The following is an 18,997-nucleotide window of genomic DNA, read 5'->3' on the forward strand; positions in this document are numbered from 1 at the left end:
TCGTTCCTCAGTTCACACTGATTTGTCCTCTCCTAAATCTTTTTAAGCAAATAATCAGACTGTACAGTTCTTACTTGGTGGTTCTCAAATTATTCACATGTGGTAGTTTTGATTTTTGTTTGATGGTTAGGCTGTATCTTTTATCCTTAAGCAAATATGAGGGTCTTCAAAAGTGCCTATGGGGTGGGGATGGGGGAGTGACTGCAAATGGGCATGAAAGATCTTTTAGAGGTAAATGTCCTAAACTTAGACTATGGTGATGGTTTGTACAACTCTGTAAATTTACTAAAAACCATTGAATTGTAGACTTAAAATGGGTGAACTTTATGAATATAAATTATACCTCAAAGAAATACTTTAAATGCCTATGGAGTAATAAGTAAAGAATAGTGGAGATATGATATATTTTGTGGGAAGACTAAAAGGAAAGGTAGGTCATAATGATAAAAATACAACAGCCTGAGGAATTGACAAAGACTCTCTCCTTGACCAAACTTTAGACAGGCTCTTCTAAGCCCCCTTTACAATTAGGCCTTGTTCTGGGACCCTGTCCTGTGATCGTGTCCTCGGCATGCCTAGCCAAGTTTTAGCAAGACTCCTGCGAAGTCATCCCCCACCCTTGATATCTGATCACCTTGGCCTGCCTCTAGCAAAAATTCTGTTGTCAATTTAGCAAGAATCTCCCTCCCCTTGATGTCTCCTCTTAGTAATTTTTCCATCTGCTGACTCTCTCACTCTGTTCTTTGGCTATAAATCCCCACTTGTCCTTGTTGTATTCATAATTGAGCCCAGTTCTGTACTGAAGTCTCTCTTCCCGTATTGCAAAAAATCTGTCTTTACTGCTTTTATCTGGTGTCTGGCTCTGTTTCTCTTTGACAGAAGGCATTCTCAGACAGTGCTTCTAGTAGTATATATCAGTCTGGCCTGCTGGGGGGAGGGCAATTTTTTTAAAGACCACCTAAAAATGCCTACTCATTCATTCACGAAATACATATTGAGGGCCTACTTTTTGCCAGGCACTGTGCTAGATGCTGAGGAAACAGATGTGAGCAAAAATCATCTACAAGGTCTCTGTCTTCATGGAGCTCACAATCTAGTAGGGGAGCCAAATAGCATGCAGATATCTATACAAGAGTGCACTTGCCAGTGAGGACAAGTACCAGGAAGAAGGGGTCCATTATGCTATGAGGGCCTATAAAATAGGGAGATTTGACTAGTCAAGGTGGTCAGGAATGTTGCTCTGAGAACGGATTATTGAGCTGAGAGGTAACAGAAGAAGAGACTAATTAGGTTGGAGCTGGGGGTTGGGGAGAAGGCTTAAGGCTATGTGTTCAGAGAGAGCATGGTGAGTAAAAGGGACTGAAAGAATGCCAGTATGGCTGGAGGTAAGAGGCAGCGGGAGAGCAGTGTGGCCAAATTTCCATTTACCTATCCATCCATTGTTCATTCATTCAAAAAATATCTATTGAGCACTGATCATGTGCTAAGTCTCATGTGAGGTGTGACTGTTAACCCCAAAATGGAACCATTTATTTTCCACAAATAAAGCATGACCCCCCATAGGGGCCTGTGTCAGGAGTGAACAGCTTTAGGGTTAGGGTAACGAGTGGGGATAGAGTCTCAGAAGGAAAGAAAGTCATATTTACTGAGCACAGGTGGTGTCAGTTCCGTGGGATCCTGGGAAGCTCATTAAACCCCAAGAGGATTCCTGAAGCTGGTTGTGATCTCATTACTCAGACACTCTCAGAGGCGTCCCACTGCCTATCAATAGAAGGACATACTGCTTACCCTGGCTGTCACTTCCCTCCATCTCCCAAGGTCTTGGAATAACATTGTTGTCAGAAAGTTGTGAGTAAAATACAAATGTTATATATGTATACAGCTTCATTTGAGATGAAATTTAGGAGTTAAGATTCTAGAAAATAAGACATGTTGCATATTAACCACAATAAATAAGATCTTGAAATACGTGGCAAGAGATAAAAGATAACATTCGTATGCCATTATCACTTGAAATAATATTATTATTCTTATGCCAAAGTATTCTCACCCCTGCCCCAACCAACACATTATCCAGGCTGGATTTTCTGACATTATTTGTAGAGTCCTGAGCTGGCGTTCAATGCTCCCCACTCCATGGATCCAAACTACATTTCTAGTCCTCTCTTCCAACCCATCTGTGCTCTTGGCAAACTACACCATTGTTTGTTCCCTCAAGAGACTCCTGCATTCTCCACACCCCTTTAACATGCTAGAGTTCAATTTTCACAGGGTTTGGCTCTCACACACACATGATGTCATTACATCCTCAGATCAACCCCATGAGGGAGCATAGTTACTCTCATTTCAGAGACGAATAAACCAAGTCTCAAGGAGGGGGGAGGACCAGCCTTATTTTGGTAAAAATGCAGATTGCTGGAAATTAGAGAGGAGTGGAGAAAATGCAGTAGTTTTTAGATTAAATGGCAAAATGAATATAATCTTTAGTTTATACTCATGTTACATGTTTATTATGAAGTCTCATTAGTGGCAGTGACAGGAATTTGCCCCTCCCCTTCTAGCTCTATTGCTAGATTCCTTGCCCCTACTCTTATCTATTTTGTGGAGGAAGAGTATCAAGGAGGGCGAAAAGGAGGGGTGCCAACCCTGGGGAGAAGAGTCTGTACTTGGGCTGCAGCTACCAAGTAGGGGTGGTTAAGGCAAGCCACCTTTCCCCATGCAGAGTCCCTTGCCTGGCACACAGTAGGTGCTCAATATATGTTTATTTCCAGTTGACAGTTGGCTTTATTGTTTATGGACTGTGATGACGCACTTTCCTTCTGTTCTAGGAGGTCTCACTTCTGACTAGATCAAGGACAAATAGTTCCCAAACTGTTACAGCATTATCTTCAAATTTACAGAAGTGTATGTGAGCTGGATAGGAAAATTTGCTATACATAATATTGGTTCTTCGACTTGTTCCCAATTCAGTATTTCCCAATTGATATTAGTTTACTTTTTTGGTTAGAAAAACAATTTTATTCTCTACAGAATATACTGAAAATGTTTTACCTCTTCTTTGAAACCACTTTTTACTTCTCCAGCCACCCCGATTTCTTATCTCTTGGTTCTTTTTGAGCAGATTTTAAATCCCCCTTGGTTGGTCTCTTATAGTTTCAGGTGTACTCACCTTGTTCATTCAGTGTTACCCCTAAACAAATACTATGGCTTCCACAAAAGCTGATTGAGTAATACAAGAAGAAGAGCAGACATGTGATGTCTCTTATGGGGAGAATTGTTAAACAAAACCAGGGGACAGAGAATGGCAACTTTATACATTGTTTCCAGTAGTATATATAAGTCTGCCTTTTGAGGGGAGCAAATTATTTGAAGTCTCTTATTAGCTATCTATGGCTGCATAACTACTTACCCCCAAATGTAGCAGCTTAAAACAACAAACATTTATTATCTCACATATTTCTGAGGGTCAGGAATCCGGGAGTGGCTAAGTTGGCTCCGGTCTCTCATGAGGTTGCAGTCAAGATGTCAGCCAGGGGGGGCTTCCCTGGTGGTGCAGTGGTTAAGAATCCGCCTGCCAATGCAGGGGACACGGGTTCGAGCCCTGGTCTGGGAAGATCCCACATGCCGCGGAGCAACTAAGCCCATACTCCACAACTACTGAGCCTGCACTCTAGAGCCCACGAGCCACAACCACTGAGCACGCGTGCCACAACTGCTGAAGCCCGTGCACCTAGAGCCCATGCTCCGCAACAAGAGAAACCACCGTAATGAGAAGCCCATGCACCGCAAGGAAGAGTAGCCCCCACTCGCTGCAACTAGAGAAAGCCCACACACAGCAATGAAGACCCAACGCAGCCAAAAATAAATAAATAAAATAAATAAATTTATATTAAAAAAAGAATATACCTATTAAAAAAAAGATGTCAGCCAGGACTGCAGCCATTTGAAGGTTTGACTGGAGTTGAAGTAGCCACTTCCAAGATGGGCTCATGGGGCTCACAAGATGTCTCAGTTCCTCACCATGTAGATCTCTTCATAGGGTTGGTTGAGAGTCCTTATGACACAATTACTGACCTCCTCCAGAGTGAATGACCTGAGAGAGATCGAGCAGAAAGCTGTGAGACCTGTGACCTAGACACACACCCTTGCTTATGCCATATTCTTTCGGTTGGAAGTGAGTCCAGCCCACATTTAAGGGGAGGGGAAGCTGCTGCTGTCACTATCGTGTTGTTTCCTTACAGCAGAAGCAACAACAAAACCCTGAAAAACTTGCTTCTGGTATTCATAGAGCATGATGGGAGGGGGGAACAGGGATATCAGAGAACAATCAGATGATGAAACAGATGTAAAGAGAAGAAGCTTTAATGGTGGTGGCCCTGGATTGGGAAAGACTGTGTGGGACCTGGGCTGCCCACCCAGTACTCAGTATTTACTCTCTCCTGTCTGTCTAGGCTTGTGTCTCTGTTTTGATAGGTAAAGACACCAGGCCAAAATATGCTTCCCAGAGAGCATGGAAGAATACAACATGCATCTCTGATAGTAACCTAGGAAATCCAAAAACTAAAAGGAAATCCCACCAATTGATTTGAAAAGAATGTAACGGTCTTTCTTTCAACCCAGGTTCTATCAAACCAATTCGTTGCACCACACAGAAATGGTATTGAATTTACCACATCATGTACAAAATAGAACTTATTTTCCTTTTGGCTGTTAAATTTCCAAAGGCTCTCCATGGCATGATTGGGCGGTTTGTTTTATTCTAAATTTAATTTCTTTTCAGAAAGGAGGTTGCAGGAAGGGAGGGAACTTACATTTAATGAGTAACTACCATATGCCAGACATTTTATATATATTTTTGCATTTAATTCTCACCACCACTCTGAAAATAAAATACTATTACTATCTCCATTTTACAGATGAAGAAATGGATATTTAGAAAAGTTAAGTAGTTCTTTCAAGATCATTCTACAAGTGAATGAAATAAGCAGGACTCAAATCCAGGCTTTGTTTAACTCCCAAGCCTGTGGTGTTTATTAGGGTGCTTCTTTTTCAGATGGTGAGCTTTCAAGCTTCAGCGTCATGTTGATTTTAATTGACTAAGTAGTAGAGTTATTTTTTCATTCAATGACAGACGAATGTAAATACCTTCATGGTACATAAATAGTATTTATTATTATGAAGCGTCATTAGCATTAACATCCTAAACTCCATGGCTCTAACTGCTTGGTTACAGAAAATTCGATGTTCTATAGATCAGTGCCTTTCAAACTTAAATATGCATTCAGATCACCTGGAGGAATCTGCTGAAAATGCAGACTCTAATCCAATAGGTCCAGAGTGGAGCCTAAGATTCTACTTTTCTTTCTTTTATAAATTTATTTATTTATTTATTTAATTTATTGGCTGTGTTGGGTCTTTGTTGCTGCGTGCGGGCTTTCTCTAGTTGCGGCGAGCGGGAGCTACTCCTCCTTGCGGTGCACGGGCTTCTCATTGCAGTGGCTTCTCTTGCTGCAGAGCACGGGCTCTAGGCACACGGGCTTCAGTAGTTGTAGCACGCGCACTCAGTAGTTGTGGGCCACGGGCTTAGCGGCACGTGATATCTTCCCGGACCAGGGATCGAACCTGTGTCCCCTGCATTGGCAGGCGGATTCTTAACCACTGCGCCACCAAGGAAGTCCCAGATTCTGCTTTTCTAACAATCTCTCAGGTGGTGCTGATGCTGTTTGATCTCAGATCATACTTTGAGTAGCAGGACTATGGAGTATTCCGCCATAACTATTTTTGGAATCCCCAGGGGTGCTTCTAGCTATCCAGGAGTTTGTAGTCACAGATCAAGGATGTCTAGCTGAGTTACAACTCTCAAGCTTCTGGCCGTAGCTATTTTAGAGAGGTTCTCCTCTACACCAGAGCTCTGCTTATGGTACCATTTCTATCTCCTTATATGAGTGGATTTGGAAATCTGCTATGCCAGATATTACTGGATCTGCATGCTATTGTAGTCCCTTGATGTTAACCGTAAATGCTGGCTGATGAACAATAGCAGCCAAGAAGAGGGTGAATCAGACAGGCAAACACTAGTCTTTTCTGCTGCTTGAGAGGGAAGAGAGAGAGGGAGCCCTGGACCATGGTTAGCATGGTTCATTCTGTAGGACAAACATATACCTGTGGTGTAGATGAAATATCTGCATCAAATCACAGCTTGATGGCACAGGCCATGGAAAGTATCCAGCTCAGTCCCCTTGCTCTGATTCCATGCTTTTCAGGCAAATAAGTGATCACTGAAGATGGTAGTCAAGAACCATCATCTCTGCTAATGGTTCTCCCAGGGTTGGCAAGTGTTTAACAAGCATGCATTCTAGTCATTCATTCAGATAAACAATCTGTCAAAGACTACTAACACTAATTAGTAACTTACGTGAACCAAGTACCAGCTAAGATTCTAGAAATATAGTATCTCTACTCTCAAGAAAATTTCAGTATGGAGGGAGACACAGACAAGTAACCTACAGTACATAGTGATGGGTGTTAGGGTTATTATCAGAGCCCATAGCAGAGCCATCTAACCCAAATTTGGGATGGGTGGGGAGGAGGCAGGGCAGTGGTGTGCTGGTTAATGTTTAACAATCAGTTCTCTGAGAAAAATAAAAACCCTGATTTGTTAGCGTTTGCTGATTTTCATGGTGGAAATGCTCCCATCATGGCCAGTTTCAAGCCACCAAATTGATGTCACTGAACATGGAGTTGTGCATAATAGGCTCTTGAAAGTCAGGATAAGTTAATTCTAGCACACCACTGGGGTAGAGAAGACTTCCCAAAGTGAATTATGTCTAAGAAGAGATTTGAAGTAAAGCTAAAGTTAGTCCGTCAAATGTGGAGGACAGACAAAGGGATTCCAGTTAGAAGAAACAGCAAATACAAATAACTCAGCATGGTCATAGGAAACATGTTGCTTTGGCAGTAAGTGTTGACAGTCTGAATTAAATTGTAGGAGGGAATAGTGTTAAATTTCCCAGTAGGCAGACTAAGCATATATTGATATTTAGGGCACCAGAAGGGTGGAGGAACCAAGGAAAAGAAAAAATTAGTTCTGATGAAATTATTAAGTGTATAATCAATAAATTTGGAAGAAATGTCAAAGAAAAATTATTATAACACTTGTTAAAATGGTAAGGAAGACTCCATTCAAGATTATTGCAACAGGGGAGAGACTATTGCAGCAAGGGAGAGAGACTGAACTCTGAACTCAACTCCAAATACCACAATGACGGCTGGGGATTTATAGTCTATGAGAAGAGTGAGGGGGTCAGTGTATAGAAAATTACTAAGAGGAGACATCAAGGGTAGAGATATTCTTGCTAAACTGTCTTAACAGGATTCTTTGCTAAAGGTAGGCCAAGGTTGAGTCTTAGTCAAGAAGAGGGCTCAGAGAAGCCTAATTAAAGTTTGGTCAAGGAGGGAGTCTTTGTCAGAAGCTATTTTAACTTTAACATACATGTGAGTTTAGTACTATTGAATTAGAGCAGAAATGAGAGTACCACAATATTTTTAATTCATAGGGCTTCTGGTTCTGGGAATGGGGAAAAGATACTTGGAAAGAGTCAAAATATATTAATGCTGTAGAAATAGTAGAATTTCATGGCTGATTAGGGATAGAGGGGAAGAATAAATCAAGAATTACTCTGGTTTTCTAGCTTCTGCAAGTGATTGGATGGTAGTGCCCATGAGATAGGTAACATTGGAAGAGGAGCACATTTAAAATGAAGATGATGACTCTGCTATCAGACATGTTCAAATTTGAAGTACTCAAAGAACATCAAGTGGAGATGTCCAGTAGGCAGTCAGGTATATGAATTTGAAGCTCAGCAGAGAGGATTGGGCTGGAGTTATAGTTTTGGGAGTCACCAGTACATAGGCTGTAATTGTAATCATGAGAATGCCTCTTAAGGAAAGGGTATAGAGTGGGAAATGAGAAGAGGGTCAAGAAAAGATCCCTGAGGAACCCCAGCATATGGAAAAATCCAGCAAAGGAAACTGAGAAGGAGTGATTAGTGGAGTAAGAAGAAAATTAGTAGACAGTGGTACCCCAGGATTCAAGAGAGGAAACTGTTTCAAAAAAGGAATTCAACTGTTAAGGCATCAAACAAGAAGACAAGAGAGATGTGTCCACTGAATTTGGCACATGGAGGTCTTCAGTGCCCTTGACAAGAGCAGTTTCAGTGGTGTGATAGAGATTTCATTTCAGATAGAGAAGCCATTTCAGAGTACACTGAAGAGTGAATGGGAGATTAAGAAGAGGAGTCAATGAGAATAGATAATTCTTTAGAAAAATTTTACTCTCAAGAGCTGTTGAGAACTTGAGTGGTAGGTGGAGAGGAATATGGATCAAGTGAGGGCTTTTCAAAGATGAGTGATACTAGAGCAGGCTTAGATGCTACTATGATCTATTAGAATGATCTATAAAGAGAGATAAGGATGTAAGCAAAGTATCTGAAGATACTGGACAGGAATGGATGCAGAGTACAGGTGGAGAATTGACCTTAAACAGCAGGCACTCATAATGTATAAACTCATTCTTAGGCACAGGCCTTATTGATAGAATGTCTCACCGTCTGTGGATAGGCGGAACATCAGGACATGAAAATATTGTAACATTTAGACTCTTCTGATGTTTTTTAAACCAGTATTCATTAATAAACATTAATAAAACAGTTGTGTCACCTTCAGAACAGGGAAATCCTCAAAACAACAAGGGACTTATTTGTCTTTGATTTAACAACTATTTTTTGAGTAAATTGTGCCATGCAATGATCTAAATGCTGGAAATAAAATAGTGAACAAGTCATACCTGATTATTTCTCTTATAGAGCTTAGAGTCTACTGGGAGAGAAGTATATTAAACAAATAATTGTAATACAGTGTGATAAGGGCTATGATGGGAGAAGTACTCTGTCAACACTTTACCTTATCTGGGAGTGGAGGAGTTAGGGTCAGAGGACTTCTAGAAAGAGATATTAAGTTGGTATCTGAAAGATAAATAGGAGTTATCCAGAAGAATGGGGTCAAGAAGTAGGGTGTGAGGAAGAGTTCCAGGCAGAGGTAACCATATACATGAAGACCTTGACACCGAGGGAGTGTGATGCAGTTGAAGAACATAAGGTCAGTGTGACTGGACTGCAGAGAGTAGGAGGCAAAATGGTGGAAGATGAAGCTGGAGAGGTAACAGGGACCAGATTATGCAGGGCCTTATATACTATGTTTAGGATTCTGATATTTATCTCAAGACCCAGGGGAAGACACAGCAGGGATTTAGGCAGGGAAATGAGCCTGACAGGATTTACATTTTGAAAACATTCTAGCTGCACTTCTGAGAATTGATTGGAGGGGGCAAGAGTGGAGGGATGACTGAAAGAGTTGAGAGGCTATTGCAGTTGTTTGGGTGAGAAATTATGGTGACATTTGCTAGGATGGTAGAGGTAGAGATGGAGAGAAATAGAAGTATTTTAGAATTATTTGCAAATTAACAGCTCTTGGTAAAGAATTGGATGTGGAGAATGAGGGAGAGGAACGTGTCAATGATTCCTAGGTTTTTGGCTTGAACAACTGGTTGGATGAGGAGATGGCAGCTTTTACTGAGACAGAGAAGAAAGGCAGAAGAGGAGGCTGCAGATGATCAAAGTTTGGTTTTTTAGAAGAACTAACTCACTATCATCATTCTCTTACCAGATGCATCTGGTAAGACTCCAATCAAATACAATTCCAGGAATATCTGAAAAGCTCTAGTATTACTTTTATCTTCTTAATATCTTGAGTACCTATGGATGACTAAAGGGTTTAGCTTATGTTTTTTTGACTTACTGTGTTTGACCTTCATAATTCATTTAATTATACTTCTTTTTCTGACCTCATTATTGCTTTTTCTGAACCATTTCTACCAAACTAGACCAATGGTGCATTTATGTTCATGATGAGTTCAACTCTTAGTAGGGACATGAATTTATAGTAGGGACACTGTAGATGTATGCTTCTTATATTTTTAATATGGATTTTTTCAAACATATATACCTAAAAGTGGATAGTAATAGATTAACATATTCTCACCAACTAACTTCAATAATTATCAATTTATAGTCAATTGTATTTAATCCATCCAAACAGGATGGACTTTAAAGAAATCACTATTATTCATAAAACAATTAACAATATTTCTTAACATTATATTTCCATTTAGTGTTCTAATTTTCCTGAATACCTAATTTTCCTTTTACAGTTTCTTTGAAACGGGATTCAAATAAGTCCATACATTGTATTTTGTGGATGTCTCTTAAGTCTCTCAATTCATTGGTTCCCTGTCTCTGTTTTTATTTTAAAATTATTATTTCAATTTATTTGTTGAAGAAAACAGGTTGTTTATCCTGTAAAGTTTCTCACATTTTGGATTTTGCTGATCCCATCTCTGAAGTGTTGATTAACATATCCTTTTGTTCCTTATACTTCCTGTAAACTGGTAGATCTAGAGCCTTGATCTGATTCAAGATTGATTTTTTTGGGCAGGAATATTTCATAAAAGTTGTGTGTATTTCCATCAAGAGGTACAGAATATCTGGCTGAATCTCTTCTTTGTGATATTAGTGGTCATTGATAATCATTACCTAGATTCATTATTTCACTGGGGGTTTATAAGATGGTGATATTCCAATTCTATAATTCTTCCTTCATTTACTAGTTGCAATATGTCTATAAAGGAAAAATTCCTCTCAAAAGCTATTTCATCACTCTGAGGGGCAGCTTGGATTCCCTTAGCACTATCCTCCAAAGGTGACCAATATATTGGTCTGAATATAATAATGAATATATTTTTCAGAATCATTATTACTCATGGGTTTTTAACATTTTTGATGTGTTTCAATTCATGAGTTCATTGCAGTTATTATTCTTAATGATATTCAAATTGGCATTGTAGCTCTTTTCAAGATGGTTCCTGAGTGTTTTTGACACTACCCCAATCGTCTTTGCAAGAAAGATAGCTTTCTTGCTTTCTGATATGATAATTAATAAAACAATATGAATAAATAATTTAAAATATTTATGATATGTTAAGTGCATGATTGTGGCTCTAAATTACCATTTAGTTATGCTTTGTATAACAGGATATAAACACTACCCTCGTCTGCAGTCTACGGAATGCTAAGTTGACACACAAGGCAGTCAAAGCTTCCTTTCATTCAATATCTGACTGATTTATGGCTTTACAGAAAAATAAACAGCCAGCACATGATTTCACCTCCTAAAGAAAGCATTTACACTTATCTAAATATGTTTTTTAAATGAGGTGGAATTTCTTCCTTCTTAAAAATATGTTTCTGGAACTACTAAAAAATTTGCATTTTCTAAATAGCTGATAAAAAACATTCCTCCATATTGTTGAAGAAGGGAGGCACTGGGACCACCAGTAAGACTTGGTTTAAGTATGCCAGTCAGACTTGACTTCTTTCCGTCCTGCTGCATCAGAGGCCATGCTCTCCTTTTTTGTTTCTTCTTTTTTGCAGCCTTTAGTGTCTTGGTTAGTCACCCCAGTCCCAGTGGATTTCCCTTTTGCTCCTCCTTTCCCTCTTGTTTGCACATTTTTCCTGAAGGTTTATTCTTTCTTGTTGCCTTTTATTTTTGGCTTAGTCTCAACTTTGGAAGGAACAGGTTTGGCTACAACCTGTGAATCTCCTCTTGGGGTCTTTCTTTACTGCCTCTTTAGCTGAATTGACCTTCTTCTTAGAAATCTTGGTGGTGGCTTCAGTGAGGAAGATGCGTGCCTGGGTGCCTAGGAGTCTTCACAAAGCTGGGCTACTTTGCTGCTGCCAATCCCATAGCCTGAACTCCTGGGGCCCAAGACGGGAGTGGATCAGATGTCTGCCCATTATTTTGATTTAATATCAGGAATCTATCTCTCTATCTATCTATCTATCATCATCCTCTATCACTATCATCTATGTACTCATCCCTCTCTCTCCCTTTTTAGGTAAATGGTAGCATACTATACATGCTTTTCTCCATCTTGTCTTTTTCACCTTAACAATATACCAGGAGATCATTCCAAAGTAGTATACAGAGTATATATTCCTCATTCTTTTTACAGCTACATAATACTCCTTCATGTGGATGTATTGCAATTGATTCAAACAGTCCTTTATTGATGGACATTTGTTTTTTTTAACCTTCTGCTATTACATATAAAACTGCAGTGAATAATCTACTGCATATGCTTTACTGTATTTTTGCCAGTGTATCCTTGGGATACATTCCTAGAAGTGGGATTACAGGGTCAAAGGGAAAAAGCTTTATGTAATTTTGCAAGATTCGACAACTTCCCCTCCATTGGGGTGGTACTATTTTACATTCCCACCATCAAAGCATGAGAATGTCTGTTCAGAGCCTCACCAAAGACTATGTGGTCAAACCTTTTACTTTTTGCCAATCTGATAAGTGAGAAATTATATCTTATTTTAGTTTTAATTTATACTTCTCTTATGAGTAAGGTTGAATATTATTTCATATATTTCAGAGTCATTTATATATCTTTTTCTGAGAACTGTCTTGACAGTTTAAAAAACATGTTCAATGTGTTTCAATCTGTTATAGTCTTTTTTTTTTTGTTATAGCCTTTTTTTATGCTCAAGTTCTATCTTAGGCCAGTGGAAGACTCTTCAGGTTATCTCCTGTGTCCTTTGGACATGACCTCAGCATTCCTTTATTTTTTTACCCTAGTAATCTTTGACCGCTTCTTTGCTAAATGATATGACAAGATATTCTAGACTTATCTTGTACATTATATGCCTCAGAATTGGCATCAGCCATTTCTCTAAGCTGCTGGCAGAATAATAATTCTATTGCGAAGCCTCACATTCACATGCACATTCATAGTACTTATCATTACCTGACATTACAGTGTATATTGTCTGATTCTTCCTCTATATTCTAAGAATTTAGAATGTAAGCTGCATGGAGGACGAACACTTTGTTTTGTTCACTAATGTATCTCGAACACCTAGAACAAAACCTGATACACAGAGGTTCTCAAAACCTGCTTCTTTCCATTTATCAGAGATCATGATTGCAGCCCTCTACATGAGGAGATGGGTGATCATCCGGAGACTGAGCCCAGGAGTCACTATCATTCATTTGTTCATTCCCATGTACTGAGTGGCTGGTATGTTACAGACAGTGTTCTAGGCAAGTTGGTAATGTTTGCATTAGGCCTGAGGCTCAGGCAAAACCTCTAGCCACACTGATCAGGCAGAAATGATTCCTCTCCAATGTCAAACTTAAGCTAAACTAATAGGGTCCAGTAACCACCTGGAATAAAAGGAAATGGTGGATGGGACTTCCCTGATGGTGCAGTGGTTAAGAATCTGCCTGCTAATGCAGGGGACATGGGTTCGATCCCTGGTCCGGGAAGATCCCACATGCCGTGGAGCAACTAAGCCCATGTGCCACAATTACTGAGCCTGTGCTCTAGAGCCCACGAGCCACAACTACTGAGCCACATGCCACAACTACAGAAGCCTGCAACAAGAGAAGCCACCGCAATGAAGAGTAGCCCCTGCTCACCGCTACTAAAGAAAGCCCACGTACAGCAACGGAGACCCAACGCAGCCAAAAATTAAATAAATAAATAAATAAATCTTAAAAAAAGGACATGGTGGGAGTATTTTCTTCCGTCAGGACTCCTCCTTCATGCAATGAAGACATGGCACCAAAGCTTCATACATTACGCAAATATATGTGTATTTTACTTATTGCTTACATTTCCAGATGCTGTCTATGATAGCTGTATTCTATGTAGTTTACATCAAACTCATCTCTTTTATGTGAGAGGGAAATCAGGGTAGGCCAGGACTAACATTTGTTGAAGTCTTATTGTGTGCCAGACATTTAAAAATAGATTTTCTCACTATATTTTGTATTATAGTCTCCTGGAAGGTAAAGTAAGGAGGAAAAGAAAGTACATTTTTAAAAGACTTTATTTTTATTTTAGATCAGTTATAGCACTTTTTTTTAAAAAAAGGAAATAGTATAGGGATTTTCCATTCTTTTCCTAGCTCCAGGAGGTAATTCATCTGACAACACAGAAGTGTCAACAGATACCATTTGCAAAGGATTTCCCATTTATTCCTCACACCACTGTGGTAAAGTGAGGGATTTTGTCACATCCACTGAGAAGACTGAGGCTCGGAGAGGTGATAACATATAAAACTCTATCAGTCATTTCTAGATTAGAGCAGTGGTTCTCAAACTACCTTGTGTCATCTGTATGACGTGTAAACACTAATTGCTGGGCCCCATCTGGGTGAGGCCCAAGAATGTGCACTTCTAACAGGTTCCCAGGTGATGCTGATGCTGCTGGTTCAGGGACCACAGCTGGAGAACTACTGATGTGAATAACAAACAAAAATGACATTTACCTTTTACGAGCACCTAGAGAATCACTGTGAACTGAGAGGGCTGGTGGAGGTACATGGCCTGGGGTCAAAGCAAAGGGGATACAGAGTGCAGTGTGCCCAGGCCCATGCTTTGCGCCATTGACTCAGACAGTGGCTGACACTATGTCACTCTCCTAAAGCGTGAGGGGACCAGTCACTGGTCCACAGAACTGTTCATGTGACATTGTGATTTCATCGTGTCTCCCGCCCTGGGGAGCCCTGTGGGTGAGGGATTAAGCACCAGGCTCCCCAAATCTCCCTTGATCTTAAGAGCTATTCAGGTTACTTCTTATTAAATCCCTAATTCAGACCAGGCTATGGGAAGTTAGGAGAGGTGAAGTAAATCAGGGACACTGTCTTGTAAATGCCTGCTCAGTAGTGAAACCTGGAATTACCATAAAGCTTTCTCACTGTGTCCCGAAACTACCAGAGCTCTGAACGCTCTAATCTCCCTGTGCAGTCGATGGTGGCCAGGATATTACTTTTTGATCATTTTTTATAGTGAGCTGTATTACTTGTAAATGATTCTATTACTGAAAAATTTAAAACGCCCTATGGCAAATAACAAAAACAATAACATCCCAGCAAAGCTTGTCTGAAATGGTTACAGTAAATATTTGCAAATTAGGGCTAATTCTCATGATATATGAAAGCATTCTCAGCAACCAGTATAGAGAGATGGACAAATGATGCTGTGGTAAGCAGCCTCTAAGGCGGCTCCAATGAGCCGGAGCCTCCCTTCCTGAGCGGCGCCGGGAAGCCGGGGACCCCTTCCTGGAGCCGGGAGCCTGCGGCCCAAGCGCCCCCGGGGCCTTATTTGTACGCAGCGCGCCTTTGTACGGAGAGACTCTGGCGGAGGTGCTGAGCGGTTCAGCGAAGCCAGACCCTGTTCCACTCCCAGGAAGAGGAAATTTCCACCCCTGCAGCTGTCTTGTGACTCACGCTGCCACCCCAACCAGTCGGAAAGAGTGGGAGTATTGAGTGTGTACTGTACACTGAATGTACAGCAGTGGGTTAATCACACAAGCACATCATACACGAAAACGAACTTGTATTTGAACAGTGAAAAGACCCTTAAACAAAGGTTTGATCTTGCTCTTTTACCCAGGCTTTTATGGGTTCCTGGCTGCACTCTTCTCATTCACAATGTGGGCTATGTTTCAGAATCTGAACAATGAGGTTCCAAAATATCGTGACCAGATAGTCCAGGACTTATGGTTTTTCCAAAATCAGTGACTGCGGTGGAATATTCATTCAATCTGTCTGATCCAGATTCCTATAAAGGGTACATTGAAGACCTAAAGCCATATGACTTAGAAGAACAGAAGAATCTCACAGTCTGTCCTGATGAAGTGCCTTTTGAACAGAGAAGTCCAATTTATGTTGCATGTCAGTTTTTTACTGTCTTACTTAAAGCATGTGGTGGTGTGGATGATCCTGAGTTTGGTTATACCAGAGGAAAGCCTTGTATTCATGTGAAAACAAACAGAGTAATTGAATTAAAGCCTTAAGAAGAACCAACTATAGAATGTATTTCGAAGGATGAAAACACAGCTACTCTATCAACTTATCCTCCCAATGGAATTATAGGAATAAAACATTTTCCATATTCTGAGAAAAAACTGCATGTGAGGTATCTACAGCCATTAGTTGCCATCTAGGTCACCTTTGACCCTGCAGTACCATAAAAGAAGTAACAGTCAAGTGAAAGGTAGATGGATTACCCAACCGAAAACACCAAGATGTTCTTGACAAGTTTTTAGGACGAGTTGTGTTCAAAATCACAGTGTGTGCATAGTGATGAGTTAGGATATCTCCACAGACTAAATGTTATGTAGTCTGTCTTTATTTTGTATCAGCTGGACCTGCCATTCTAGAATTATGAGACCACCCTGGACAAAGGTAGGGTGGTACATGACACTGGGGTAACATCATAATGTGCTTCTAGATCATAGTGTTCAATGTCCTTTGAAGTAACTGCCTGTTGCCTCCGCTGCCTTTTGGATCAGTGGACAGTCACCAGATAGGGACTGTGAACACTTGATTCGAAACATGTGGAATGGGGGTCTTGTCCTATTTTTATGTGGTTTAATTGCCAAGTGTATAAACCTTAGTGTGCTGCCCTATATAAATATTTTATAGATTTAACACTGGTTAAGTGTCATATTTTCATGCCAGCAAAGTTTAGGCATAAAATGGTACCTGACCAACATCAAGTGACTTTATAGCTGCAAGACATGTGATGTATGGAGAAGTTCTGTGAGGAAGAAAAAGGAAAATAAAAGTGAGTTTGAAAGGTTTTCTTGGTGTTTTTGTAAAATTATTTTTTACATGCTGAATTAGTCTGTGGATCTTTTTGATTAAGAGCACAAACATTTTGTTGTAAAACATGTAAAAAATCTAGTGACGGGATTGTTTTTAGTGGTGGAACTAAATCTCTTATACATTATTTTAGACCATAGATGAAACATAGCATTTTTAAGGTAGCCAGTATGAATATGCACCTAATTTTTTTATGAAATTAAGTTCATAAGATTTAAATTGTATGATACTTTATGAAATATCTTATTACTGCTTTTATTTAGCAGACTGTGGACTCTAATAAAAAATATAAATTGTTAAGAACCTATTCAAAAATGAGCCCTGAGATGAGAGCAACTATAAAAAGATCATCATTTTGATTCTGTGTTTCATCTCTTTCTACGGACTTGATATGATTGTTTCTTTCAGTCTAGGTTATTTTTCAAAAAGCAAACCTGTGGGTTTTTTTTTAACTGAGTTATAATTAACATATAATGTTATATTAGTTTCAGGTGTACAACATAGTGATTCAATAGTTTATACATTATGAAGTGATCACCATAATAACTCCAGTTACCATCAGTCACCATACAAACTTATAACAATATTATTGACTATATTCCCTATGTGTACATTACATCCAGGTGGCTTATTTATTTTATAGCTACAAATTTGTACCTCTTAATCCCCTTCACCTATTTCGTCCAGTCCCCCACCCTCTTCTCCTCTGGCTTATGATGTCTGTAGAGGTGAAGCAATATATATCCACTAGTCCAGCACACAGAACCTAGGAAGAAGACATATTAAAGGGCCATGAATGTGAGAAAGAACCACTTACTTAGGTCATCCATTTTCAAAATAAAGCGAGATTTGACAGTGACTCTTGATAGAGACCCATTCCTTAAGTCTGTAATTGAGATAACTAAGTTAGAACATATGGGTAGATTAAGTATCCAAGTGAATGAAAAGAAGTAAAGGGAAAATATGTATATAAATTTTGGAAAAAAAGATGGCTTCAATGAGCCACGCTTCCTAGTATTCATGCACGTGCATGCGTAATCCTTATACTTGAGTGTGGGCTGGGTTAACAGAGATAAATAGTGAAGCCTTGAATTACTCTAAAGCTTTGTCCTTTGTGTCCTGAAGCCGCCTGGGCTCTGAGTGCTCTAATCTCTCTAGGGGCTGGCACTTGATGCCCCCCAGGGTATTGCTCAATTTCTATTACAATGGGCTGTATTATTTATTTATTTATAAAATATACATAATATTTACCATTATAATCTTTTTAAAGTGCACAGTTCAGTGGTATCCAGTGCATTCAAATTGTTGTACAACCATCACCACCGTCCATCTCCAGAACTCTTTTCATCTTGTTCCATGCTCATTAAACATTAATTTCCTGTTTCCATCAGCCCCTGGTAACCACTATTCTACTTTCTGTCTCTATGAATTTGACTACTCCAGGTGCCTCATGTAAGTGGAATCATACAGTATTTGGGGTGTGTGTGTGTGTGTGTGTCTTCTTTCATTTGGCATGTATCAGAATTTCATTTCTTTTTAAGGCTGAATGATATTCCACTGTATGGTAGTCATCCATTGGTGGACATTTGGGTTGTTTCCATCTTTTGGCTTCTGCTGTTAAAGAAAACCAGAGCTGTATAGTAGTTAAAGTGTTAAGAACAGATTTTATTCAGGAACTATTGTAATAAGAGTAAAGAAACCTCAGATTATAACTGAGCTCAGTTCTGAGTACATCATGGGCAAATACAGGTTCATAGCCCAGGAGCAGAGTGGGGAGTCAGTGGATGGAAAATTGAAGCAGAGGGGGGGATTCTGGTTAAACCAACCTGACCAGGGTTCTTGCTGAAGGCAGGCCATGGTGATCAGATATTGAGAGTGGGGATTCTTGCTAAGTTGACTTAGCAGGATTTTTGTTAAAATTGGGCTATGCAAGGATGAACACAAGAGTCCAAAGGTTGAGACCTAGTTGAGAAAAAGTTTCAGAGGAACCTGACTAAAATTTGGTGAAGGAGAAAGTCTTATCAGTGTGAATAATACTGCTATGAATATTGGTGCACAAATATTTGTTCGAATCCCTGCTTTCACTTCTTTTGGGTATATACCTATAAGTGGGATTGCTAGATCATATTGTAATTCTATTTTTAATTTTTTGAGGAACCTCCATACTGTTTGTCACAGCAGCTGTACCATTTTACACTCCCACC

At 39.7% G+C, this 18,997-nt stretch overlaps 1 pseudogene; it reads left to right on the forward strand.

Annotated features, from left to right (window-relative positions):
• Positions 1-1,375: 1,375 nt before the first annotated feature.
• LOC118888327 lies at positions 1,376-16,269 on the forward strand (annotated as a pseudogene).
• Positions 16,270-18,997: the final 2,728 nt, after the last annotated feature.

The sequence above is a fragment of the Balaenoptera musculus genome, chromosome X (genome assembly GCF_009873245.2).
Source record: "Balaenoptera musculus isolate JJ_BM4_2016_0621 chromosome X, mBalMus1.pri.v3, whole genome shotgun sequence".
Classification (NCBI taxonomy): Eukaryota; Metazoa; Chordata; class Mammalia; order Artiodactyla; family Balaenopteridae; genus Balaenoptera; species Balaenoptera musculus.